The sequence below is a fragment of the Canis aureus genome, chromosome 33, assembly GCF_053574225.1.
Source record: "Canis aureus isolate CA01 chromosome 33, VMU_Caureus_v.1.0, whole genome shotgun sequence".
In the NCBI taxonomy this organism is placed as follows: domain Eukaryota; kingdom Metazoa; phylum Chordata; class Mammalia; order Carnivora; family Canidae; genus Canis; species Canis aureus.
Genome location: NC_135643.1, coordinates 21655174 through 21666672, shown reverse-complemented (window position 1 = coordinate 21666672; position 11499 = coordinate 21655174). Strand labels below are relative to the sequence as shown.

At 37.5% G+C, this 11499-nt stretch overlaps 1 long non-coding RNA gene across 3 annotated transcripts in view; it reads right to left on the bottom strand.

The window, feature by feature from the left end:
* Positions 1-4223: 4223 nt before the first annotated feature.
* LOC144303727 (uncharacterized) overlaps positions 4224-11499 on the bottom strand; it is a 122121-nt gene continuing 114845 nt past the window's right edge. For all 3 annotated transcript variants that reach the window (XR_013370696.1, XR_013370698.1, XR_013370701.1), the window contains one exon: positions 4224-6831. This is a non-coding gene — a long non-coding RNA (uncharacterized LOC144303727). The remainder of the gene's footprint in view (positions 6832-11499) is intronic.

Genomic DNA, 11499 nt, shown 5'->3' with positions numbered 1-11499 from the left:
CCTGTGAAGGTAGTTCAATGTTCACAAATCAATTTCATCAATAACAGAAGGAATAAAAACCACATGATCATTTCAAGAGATGCAGAGATGTAGAAAAAGCATTTGACAAAGTACAACATCCATTCATGACAAAAAAAAAAAAAGCCCTAGACACAGTAGCTTTAGAGAAAATAAATCTCAAAATAATAAAGGCCGTCTATGAAAAGCCCACAACTAAAATCATACTCAATGGATAAAAATTGAGAGTTTTTCCCCTAAGGTCAAGTAGGAGAAAAGGATGACCACGCTCACCACTTTTATTCTACATACAAATTGTTAATTGTTTTAAATACTTGATGAGAGTTTTTTTTAAGTATTGTATACCTTCAGATCTGAGAAATATTCTATTTATTTCTTTAAAATTCCCTTCTTCTTTCTCTAATAGTTCAATTAGTTGCCTGATATCCTGTGTTGCCCCCCTTTATTTTTTTCCTGTTATAATTTCTAGGCTTTTTTTGTTGGGGGTTTCTCTTTATTAGATGATTTTCAAGGACTTCCATCATCATCACATTATTATAATTTATAATTTGAGAAATCATGCTTTAACTTTCCAAGAATGCTTCCTTCTTTGTTCTCTTTTCATAGCATCCTCTTATTTCATAAAATCAGTATCATCTGCATCCTAAGCATATATATTAGATTTTTAAAAAGTCAGTCTTCTATTTGTTGTACCTTTTGTGTGTGTATGGACTATAATTGATGCTGCTAGATATGTGTTTTTGTAGATTTTTATTTATTTAATTCCAGTATAATTAACATACAGTGTTAAATTAGTTTCAAGTGTATAATATAGTGTTGCAACAATTCTATACATTACTCCGTACTCATCATGTAAGTGTACTCTTAATCACCTTTGCCTATTTCACCCACGTACCCCCCTTCCCTCTCACAACCAACAATTTGATCTCTATAGTTAAAAGTCTGTTTCTTGGTTTTTCTCTTTTCTTTGTTCATTTGAGTTTTTTTAAACTCCACATATGAATGGAATTATATGGTTTTTCTCTTTCTGTGACTGACTTATTTCACTTAGCATAATATCCTCTAGATCCATGCACATTGTTGTAAATGGCAAGATTTCATTCTTTTTAATGGCTTAGTAATATTCCATTGTACATATATGCTGCTAGTTATGTCTTTTATGTGTAGTGCATTCTTGCATTCTGATTCAAGAATGAATGACTAGGTTAATTTATAGGTAGATGCTCTTCTTTAGATTGTTACATGGGTTGATATGCTTCTGCATTAGCTTTTCTCCTGACTGGCTGACTAGAACTCTGTGAATGTGTGTGTGCATGTGTATGTGCATTGCTTTAATATCCATTTCCAAGGAAGGACCTCTTGCAAAGCTCCAAGCCTAACTTCAGAAGAGAACCAAATGGTTTTATACCTCCCAAAATAGTAGATAGGCATTTGGTATTATTTTTATATCATTGCTTTTCTAATATTATGAGGTTATTCTGAGGTTTATTCTACCCAATGTGATGGCTAATTTGAAGCTTAGCTCTACCCATGTTCCTTACAGTGTGAGATCAAGAGAAGCTTGCTAGAGAAGGGACAACCCTACAATCTCAAGGAAGGTCTCTGAGAGAGGAGAGGAGGTTGTTCACCGGAGACTTTTACAAATTGTCTCAAAACTATATTTGTGAAGAATGGTGAACTGAGATGAGATACTCCTTGAAACCAAGAGCAAGACTACTTTACATTGATTTTGTATCCTTTACTGAATTCATTTATCAGTTCTAGTAGTTTTTTAGTGAAGTCTTAGGGTTTTCTAGATACAGTATCACATCATTTGCAAAAAGTGAGAGTTTTACTTCTTCCTTGCCAATATGGATGCCTTTTATTTCTTTTTATTGTTCGATTGCTGTGGCTAGGACTTCCAGTACTATGTTGAATAAAAGAAAGAGTGGACATCCTTGTCTTGTCCTTGACCTTAAGGGAAAAGATCTCAGTTTTTTATCATTAAGTATGATGTTGGCAGAGGGTTTTTCATATGAGGCCTTTATTAGGTTGAAGTATGTTCCCTCTAGACCTATATTGCAAGGGTTTTTGTATTGAAGGGATGTACCATTGATAGTGACCAAATCACTGATTTTGTAAAGCTTTTTTTTTCTGCATCTAATGAAATGATCATATGCTTTTTATGATTTTTCTTATTGATGTGACATATTGATTGTTTTTTGAATGTTGAACCACCTTTTCATCTCAGAAATAAATGCCACTTGATCATGATGTATGGGTTTTTTTAATGTATTATTGGATTTAGTTTACTAAGATTTTGTTGAGAATTTTGGCATCTCCATCATGAGAGATATTCACCTGTTCTCTTTTTTAATGATGTCTTTGTCTGGTTTTGGTGTCAGGGTGATACTGGCCTCATAGAATGAAGTTAGAAGTTTTTCTTCTTCTTGTATGTTTTGGAATAGTTTTTCCAAAGAAGGCATACAGATGGCCAACAGGCACATGAAAAGATGCTCAGCATCACTCATCAAATGCAAATCAAAACAACAATAAGATATCATCTTACTCCTGTCAGAATGGCTAAAATCAACAACACAAGGAACAACAGGTGTTGGCAAGGATGTGGAGAAAAAAGAACTCTTGTGGACTGCTAGTGGGAATGCAAACTGGTGTAGCCACTGTGGGAAACAGTAAAGTTGTTCCTCGTAAAGTTAAAAATAGAACTACCCTGTGATACAGTAATCACACTACTAGGTATTTACCTAAATACAAGAACATTAATTCAAGAGGATACATGCACCTTTATGTTTATAGCAGCATTATTTACAATAGCCAAGATATGGAAGCGGCCCAAATGTCCACTGATTGATAAATGGATAAAGGTAATGTGGTATATATACACAGTGGAATATTATTCAGTCATTAAAAAAGAATGAAATCTTGCCATTTGCAACAACATGGATGGAGCTAGAAAGTATAATACTAAGTGAAATAAGTCAAAGAAAGACAAATACCACATGATTTCACTCATATATAGAATTTAAGAAACAAAACAAACAAACAAATGGAAAAAATAAGAGAGAGAGAAGAAATCAAGAAACAGATTCTTAATTATAGAGAATAAACTGATGGCTTCCAGCAGGGATTGGGGACAGTTGCTAAATAGGCTATAGGGAATAAGGAACACTCTTGTCACGATGAGCACAGGGTAATGTATGCAATTGCTGAGTCACTATATTGTAAATCTGAAACTAATATAACATTGTATGTTAACCAACTGGAATTAAAATAAAACCTTAAAAAATAAATAGCTGTTCCCTTATAAAAAAGATAAATATAAACCTACCATATGACATAGCCATTCTATTCCTAGATATTTCCCCAAGAAACAGGAAAGCATGTCCTTTAATAATCTTGTACACAAATATTCATAGTAGTATATTTATAATAATCAAACAATAGTAACAACCAAAGTGTCCATTAATGAAATAAATGGATGATATAGTCATCCAGTAGAACAATACACCACAATAAAAAAGGAATGAACTACTGATCATTGGAACATAAATGAATCTCAAAATTCCAATTCTATGAGATGCAAATATATCTATAGTGACAAAACATATCAGTGGTTGATTGAGGATAGGCAGAAGGATGGAGAGGGGCCAGAGGGACAGATTAACAAAGGAGCAAGAGGAAATTCTGGAGCATCACAGATATGTTCATTATTTTACTTGTGATAGTATTATAGGTATACACGTATTTCAAAATGTCACTCTTCCCTTCAGATATTAACTAGCAATGAAGGCAGCAACCTATACAAAAATTAAAATTTTGGGATGCCTGGGTAGCTCAGTGGCTGAACATCTGCCTTTGGCTCAGGTTGTGATCCTGGGGTCCCGGGATCAAGTCTCACATCAGGCACACTGCAGGGAGCCTGCTTCTCCCTCTGCCTATGTCTCTGCCTCTCCCTCTGTGTGTCTCTCATGAATAAATAAATAAAATCTAAAAAAAAATTTTTTTGACTAAAAATGGAAAAGTAGCCAAATTGTAACTGGTTATTTTTGTCCATATTTTAATTAATAGGTAAAATGTCAAGACTAATGATGCCACCACACACACACCAAGAGAACTGAAAAATTTTATTACTCATATAATGAGGTTTTCTGGTGGGAAGAGAACAGATTCTCAACCAGGTCCAAAAAATGACACAAGAGAGCAAGTTGAGGTGACTATCTCTGCCTTTTATTTGGGTTAAAAGCTAAGGCTAGGGTGAGAGTTCCATAGGGTTTCTGTTTGTTTAATCTAGTTGAATTTGAACCTAAGTTATTATGGAAAGGATTCTGTACATGGCCAACAAGCCTGAGGCTAGAAAGAGAGGTAAAAATTCTACTGACTGCCTTCTTCAAAAGTCTAATTTTGCATGTTTTAGAAGAGAAATCAGTGATTTAGTCACTATTAATAATGTCTGTAAATCTGAAGATGATAAGGAATTTCTGGATAAGTCCTTCATTATGGCTTTAGCATGTATATATCTATATGTGGTCTTGATTTATATTTTTGCTTATCTGTGAGGCAGGAAATTCTCACACTCCTTTTCCTCAGAGGGGGCAATCCTGGATAAGGAATTGCTGTTGCCATCAGTTGAGCCAGATAGTCATCTTTGACCGTAGTGTGCAAATTTGTAAGAAAGTGCATATGGAGCCAACTGCTGCCCAGGACATTCCCTATTACAAGAATGACTACCTGAAGTTCGGCCAATTGTGCTGACCCTTGAGTCCCACCCCCCACTAGGGACGCTCAGGGTAAGAGATGAAAATCAACAACTTTCCTTGGAGGCCCATATGTATGATGGTGGCACAGCCATCTGCAAAATAAACAAACTCTTTTTTGCTGTTCATTCAGTTGATCCCAAGCAGCTCCCCATATAGCTAATGGATTCAGGAGATGGGTGACTTCTTCCAGCACCATGGCATCTGACAAGGGACTAAGGATAGAAGGCCACCCCCTCTTGCAGGTGGCATATGCCAGAGATCTGGTTTTATCCTGTAGAATCCTTATTTTCATTTTAGCAAGGAGGATTTAAAGGTGATGCCATGCTTGTAGAGGGTACTGCTTCCATGACACATGCTTAAAAGGCAATTGGGTATGGAAGGTCCTAGACTCAGGGCCTGTAAAAATTTCTGTTACAAAAGAACCTAGTACATGGCCAGCAATTGTCACTCTAATGGCAATTAGAGAGTTAGCCTGTAGGGATTTTGTGCAATGGCAGGGTTGTCAAAGCATCACATGAATAGACAGCTCAAGGCTAGTAAAGGGATATTGTGTACCTTCAAAGGTAAAAGTAAACCACAACTAAAAGGCTGTTGAGGGGTGCCTGGGTGGCTCAGTACTTTAAGTGTCTGCCTTCCTCTCAGGTCATGATCTCGGGTCCTAGGATCCAACCTGGAGTCAGGCTCCCTGCTTAGTGGGAAGTCTGCTTTTCCTCTGCCCCTGTCCCTCCCTTCCACTCATGCTCACTCTCTCTCTCAAATAAATAAAGAGCATCTTTTTTTAAAAAAGGCTGTTAAAATAGGCACAGAATAGAATGCCCTAGTCAAATCTATAATACCAAAATATTTTCCAGTTACTAATTGCATGTAGTCTTTCATTTCAATGATATTGGTTCAGGGGCCTTAATGCGTATGCCCACAGCATTCAAATTGTGGTAATCCACCACGAAAAGCCATTCATTCTTGCCATGTTTGAGAGTAGGCTAAATGGGGCTGTTAAATGGAGAAACTGTGGGAATAATCATCCTTCCTCTACATAGATCTTTTATAATGGGTTTCAATCCTTAAAAGCCCTGTTATAATTTATATTATGCCATATTAAGTACTTCAATTAGAGACAAGAGGTTATTCTCTCAGGGCAATTATAAATGTCAAAGATTTAATTTAATTTATTACTTGCTGGCCAGAGCATCCATGCCCAATTTCTCCATGCCCAGGAGATATTTTAAGACAAGGAGCTATTTAACCGTAGGAAATTTACACAAGGCAATAATTCTGATGGTTGAAATGAAAACTACTTAACTTCCCTCTGTTTTATATTTGGCAATACCCCTAAGAGTATAGGGGGTGTTTTATGTCAATTTAGTGATATTCCAATCAATATGATACCTTGTTTAAATTCAGTAAAATCCATAGGTATAACAATACCTTGAGCCCTAGGATTGAGTAAGTCCATAAAAGTTTGCCATCTGGTGCATCTCAGCAGATGTTAATTTAGAACCCACATTATAGAGCCACCAAAACTTTTTGGTGTTGTTATTCTGTTGTATAAACTTTTTATTAATTTTGGATTTCTAACTAAGTCAAGTTGTGGATGTCTTTTTTTGGTAGTAATTGTCTATACTTTGAAGGAGTTCTCTCTAAGTTGTTTATAAGCTTCTTCCTCCAGAGTCTTTAGGGTTATGGGCCTTGCTCATTATAATGCTACTCTGTAGAGTTTAAAGAACCCCCTGACTTAAGTTGAGTTTGAATTAACATCTTGACTAAGCCATGGGTATTTTTCCCTGTAACTCTGAGAAACGGAATCTTTGTTGAAGACAGAGACATAAGCAGCAGCAGCAGCACAGCATTACATAGAATCCTAGAGGGCAGTATAGTGTCAGCATTTGTTGGGGTGGCAACTGGAGGCCTTCCATCTACTATGCTCCCCACAGCAGGGAAATCTCTTGAGGAGACCCAAGAATTCACTTCATAGCCACCGTAGTCTGCCCCTTGCACCATATCCATTTCTTCTTGCATGATCAGAAGCAGCTTATCCGTGGTTCCCATGTCTTTCTTCCTGAAGAGAATTAAGAAAACAGACGCTAACTGGATGACCAGAGGTTCCATTGCTTCAGTTCATCTCAGGACTACAACTACCACTCACTATCTCCCTCTTCTTGATCCATTCTAAATGTCCTTCTCCTTTAGCTATCATCTTAGCAAGTCTTAGTGAGTTACCTGGTGCTGGGCCCATCATTATCCATGAAGGATCTGAACACTTGGAAATCATTGTATTCCTGAGCAATGGTTGCTGCAATGTCTGTTCACAGTTACAATTGTACAATAGAATATTAGGAGATACCCAAGTGGATCACAGGAGTTCTACACATACTCCTCCCTGCCTCCATTTTATAAAGTGGTCCTACATATTAGGAGAAAAAACTGACGAGATCTGGCTGATAAAAGAGAAGGAAGTGGGCATAAATTACCAGAGCCTCAGGCCTGATTATGTAAAATATAAATATAGATCCCATGCAAAGATATCAAACCAGTTTATTATCTCTAGAGAGTCTAAAAAGCAATTTTTACCAGGGCCCACATCACTCTCAGCAACCTTGAGCAAAACAAATCAAGAGAAGAAGGACTAACCAAAGACAGACATTTTCTTTTCATTACAAGAAAATGCTAAGTAAATTTTTAGGCAAATATGTTTGTAATTCTTGATGAATAAATGATTTTCTGAGAAAACACAAATTTTTAAAGTTGACTCAAGAAATAGAAAACTAAAGTAACCAAATATCAAGGGAAAACTTTCTGCCTAGACTACTATTCCCCCCAGAACTCTGCAAAGCTGCCTCCTTCCTGTCAGTCAGCAGTTCAATTATTATCTCTTCAAAGAAGCCTTCCCTGACACCTTATCCAAACACTTCACCCTCAAGTGCTACCTCAATACCCAGCTTTATAGCACTTATCTCTACACAAAATTATTGATGTATATATTAACTTGTTCAGTGCCTCCCTGCTGTCCTCTCTCTCCACTAGAATGAATGTTTCTTGTGATCAAGGACCTTATTCATCAAGTTTACCATAGATTCCTAGGGCCTAGAAAAGGATTTGGCACAAAGTTCATGCAAAATAAAATATGTGTGGAATGAATGAAGACCAAAGGAGATAAAAGAGCTTCCGGAAAATCCTTTCAAGTAGTCTTGTATTGCAAAGGAAGATCTATCTTTAAATATAGAAACATCTCTCCTGGAAAAATAATTTTTGAAAATTAGAATAATTTGGCTGGCAGAGGAGGATTGACATATGGGAAGATGACCATGGATCTCAAACTTCTGCCCCAACCCCATTAGAGGAAAAATTAAAGAGAGGCCTGAAAAGTCACAAAAAATATTATTGGCTTATAGAATCAAGAATTCCTGTAGGAGATGATGGAGTAGTAGGGGGAACTTGAGTTTGCCTCCTCTCTCAAACACAGCTAGATCAACATCCAACTATTTTGAACAACTAGGAATATGATCTGAGGATTAAGAAAGCAATCTGCATGGTTGGAGGGAGAGAACATGACATATATGAGGGTCAGTGCCGTGAACTGGGGGAGAGGAAAGACACAGGGACATGAATGGGAGGGAAACCTTTCACTGAGCAAAGTCAGGGAGAGAGACACAGCAGGAGAGAGTGAGCGTAGTGGGTAAACGATGGCACAATAAGCCCCAGTGAGGAGCTCCTCTGGGTCACACAAGGAGAGATAGCTCCCCTTCCCTGAGTGCATTTGGAAAAGCATATTTTGCCTCTCCAAGGACAAAAGACCAGCTGGGAGCCATTGAGAAGAGCTCAACAGCAGGAACAGAGGTGTATACAGAAGGCAGAAAACCTCTTAACAACTTTTCATTGTGAGCCACAACAGGCTTAATCCATGTGCACACACTGAGCAGCTGCTTTTCTGGGACAGAACTGAGCAGAGAGCAGAGACCTGGGCAGATTGCAGATAACCTGGCTGCTACTTTTTGCTGTCTGCCACAATAGATTCAAGTTTCTGTGACTGTTTTTCTAGGACAGAACAGACTAGGGGCCTGAGTTGCTCACAGACAGCAGAACTGATTGTAGCTTTTCACTGTGCCTCACAATAAACTCTAGCCTCCACAGAACTGGGGATTGCTTTCTGGGACAGGACAGTGTCAGGCATGCCACAAGACTCTCCTCCAGAGGAGAGGAGTGAGCCCACGTCTTGCCAGGCCCTTTAAAACTTGGAGTTATGAATCTCAGCTACTGGCCAGACATAAAACACAGGAGATCTGTGGCACTGGACACACCCAGGGAAGACAGGTTAAAGGCAGGGAACTGATGAAAGCCCGGGACACAGGTTTTCTGAGAGAGCCTTCTGAACAGGGTGGCCAGGAGTTCTGCTCCCTGAGGCAAAGGGTAGGGTGATGGGATATCCCTCCTCCACACATACCCCTACCTCCCACCCACCAGCACAGTCAGATTTCAGAGAGAAACACAGCACCTCTCGTGGAAGCTGGAGTCCTTTATACTACACCCCACTGCCTTGTCCCTGGAAGAGGCATCTTGGTTTGTGAGCCATCCCAGGAGGCCTCTCCCTTAGAAGACCAACACAGGCCTCCCCAAATGTACCAATTCTACCAAATAAAGAATGCTCCAAAACATCAGCTTCCAGTGGAAATAAGACCAGGCTTGCGTTTTTTATCTATAATTTTAAAAATTTAATTCTTTTCTTTTATTTCTTATTTTTTATCTTTTATTTCATATATTTTCCCCTTTTTTTCTCTTTATTTTTTTTTTTTTGGTAACAGGCTTATAATTATTTATTTGTTGGCTTGTTTGTTTCCTTCTCAGATTTTTTAGATTAGGCTTCTCATTTTTCTTTTTTTTTCTTTTTTCCTTCCTCCTTTTTCCTTCTTTCTTATTTTTTGGAATCAGGCTTATAGTTTTTTTTTTTCATATTTGTATTTTTATTCCTTTAACTTTTCTCTTATATTGTATCAGGCTTTATTTTTTCTTTTCCAGGCTAAATCAAAGCACACCTAGTTAAAGGACCAAACATTCCCCACTACAAGCAAGGAAGAACTCTGTAGAGGATAGACTGGGGGAAAGAGCAGCCAAAACACAAGAGCAGAGTGTACAAAGCATATACGCGAAACACTTCCTAAAGAGTTTGTTGTTATTGGTGGTGCTGCTGCTGCTTTTGTTGTTCTTTTTTTCTTTTTCTTTTTCTTTCTTCTTTTCTGGACAAAGAGACAAGATGAATAAAGAACAGAAGGTAGTACTCACAGCCAGGGATTTAATCATTACAAATATAAATAAAATGTTTGAACTAGAATTTAAAACAATAATTATTAAGATACTACCTGGCCTTGGAAAAAGCATGGAAGACACTGGAGAAACCCTTACTAGTGAAATAAAAGAACTAAAATCTAGTCAGGCCAAAATTAAAAATGCTATTACCAAGATGCAATCCTAGTTGGAGGTCATAAAAATAAGGATGAACAAGGCAGATGATCAATCAGTGATATAGGAGATAAAATGCTGCAAAATAAGGAAGCTGAAAAGAAAAGGGAAGGAAACCTATTAGGTCACAAAGGCAGACTTAGGGAACTTAGCGATTCCATAAAGTGAAATAATATCCTTTATCATAGGAGTCTCAGAAGATGAGGAGCAGGGAAAAAGGGTCAGAAGGTTTATTTGAACGAATTATAGCTGACAATTTCCCTAACCTGGAGAATGAAACAGGCATTCAAATCCAAGAGGCATGGAGAACTCCCTCAAAATTAATAAAAACAGGTCAACACCATGACATATAAAGTCCAATAGGTCCAGAGAATCCCCCTCAAAAATCAACAAAAATAGGCAAACATCTTGACTTAGCATACTGAAGCTTGAAAATTACAAAGATAAAGAGAAAATCCTGAAAGCAGCTTGGGATAAGAGGTCCTTACCCTACAAAGGTAGACACATAAGGCTGGCAGCAAACCTATCCACAGAGACCTGGCTGGTCAGAAGAGAGTAGCATGATATATTCAATGTGCTAAATGGGAAAAAAATATGCAGCCAAGAATACTTTATCCAGGAAGGCTGTCATTCAGAATAGAAAGAGATAAAAAGTTTCCAGGACAAGTATAAAATAAGGAATATATGAACACTAAACCAGCCCTGCAAGAAATATGAAAGGGAATCCTTTGAGCATAGAAGAACCCAAAACTAACAAAGACCAGAAAGGAACAGAGAAAATCTATAGGAACAGAAACACTACAGGTAATACTATGGCACTAAATTCATATCTTTCAATAATTACTCTGAATGTAAATGGGCTAAATGCTCCAATCAAAAGACATAGAGTATCAGAATGGATAAAAAAGCAAGATTCATCAATATGCTTCTTACAAAGATCCATTTTAAACCCAAGGACACCTCCAGATTAGAAGTGACTCATTTTAGACCCAAAGACATCTCCAAGGCTTATCATGTTAATGGACATCAAAAGAAAGCTGGAGTGGCCATGTGCATCAGACAAACTAGATTTTAAACCAAAGACTGTAATACGAAATAAATAAGGACACTGTATCATACGAAAGGGGTCTATCCAACAAGAAGATCTAACAATTGTAAATATTTATGCCCATAACTTGGGAGGAGCCAAATATATAAACCAATTAATAACAAAACTAAAGAAACTCATTGGTAATAATACAATAATATTGGGGACTTTAAACCCACTCACAGC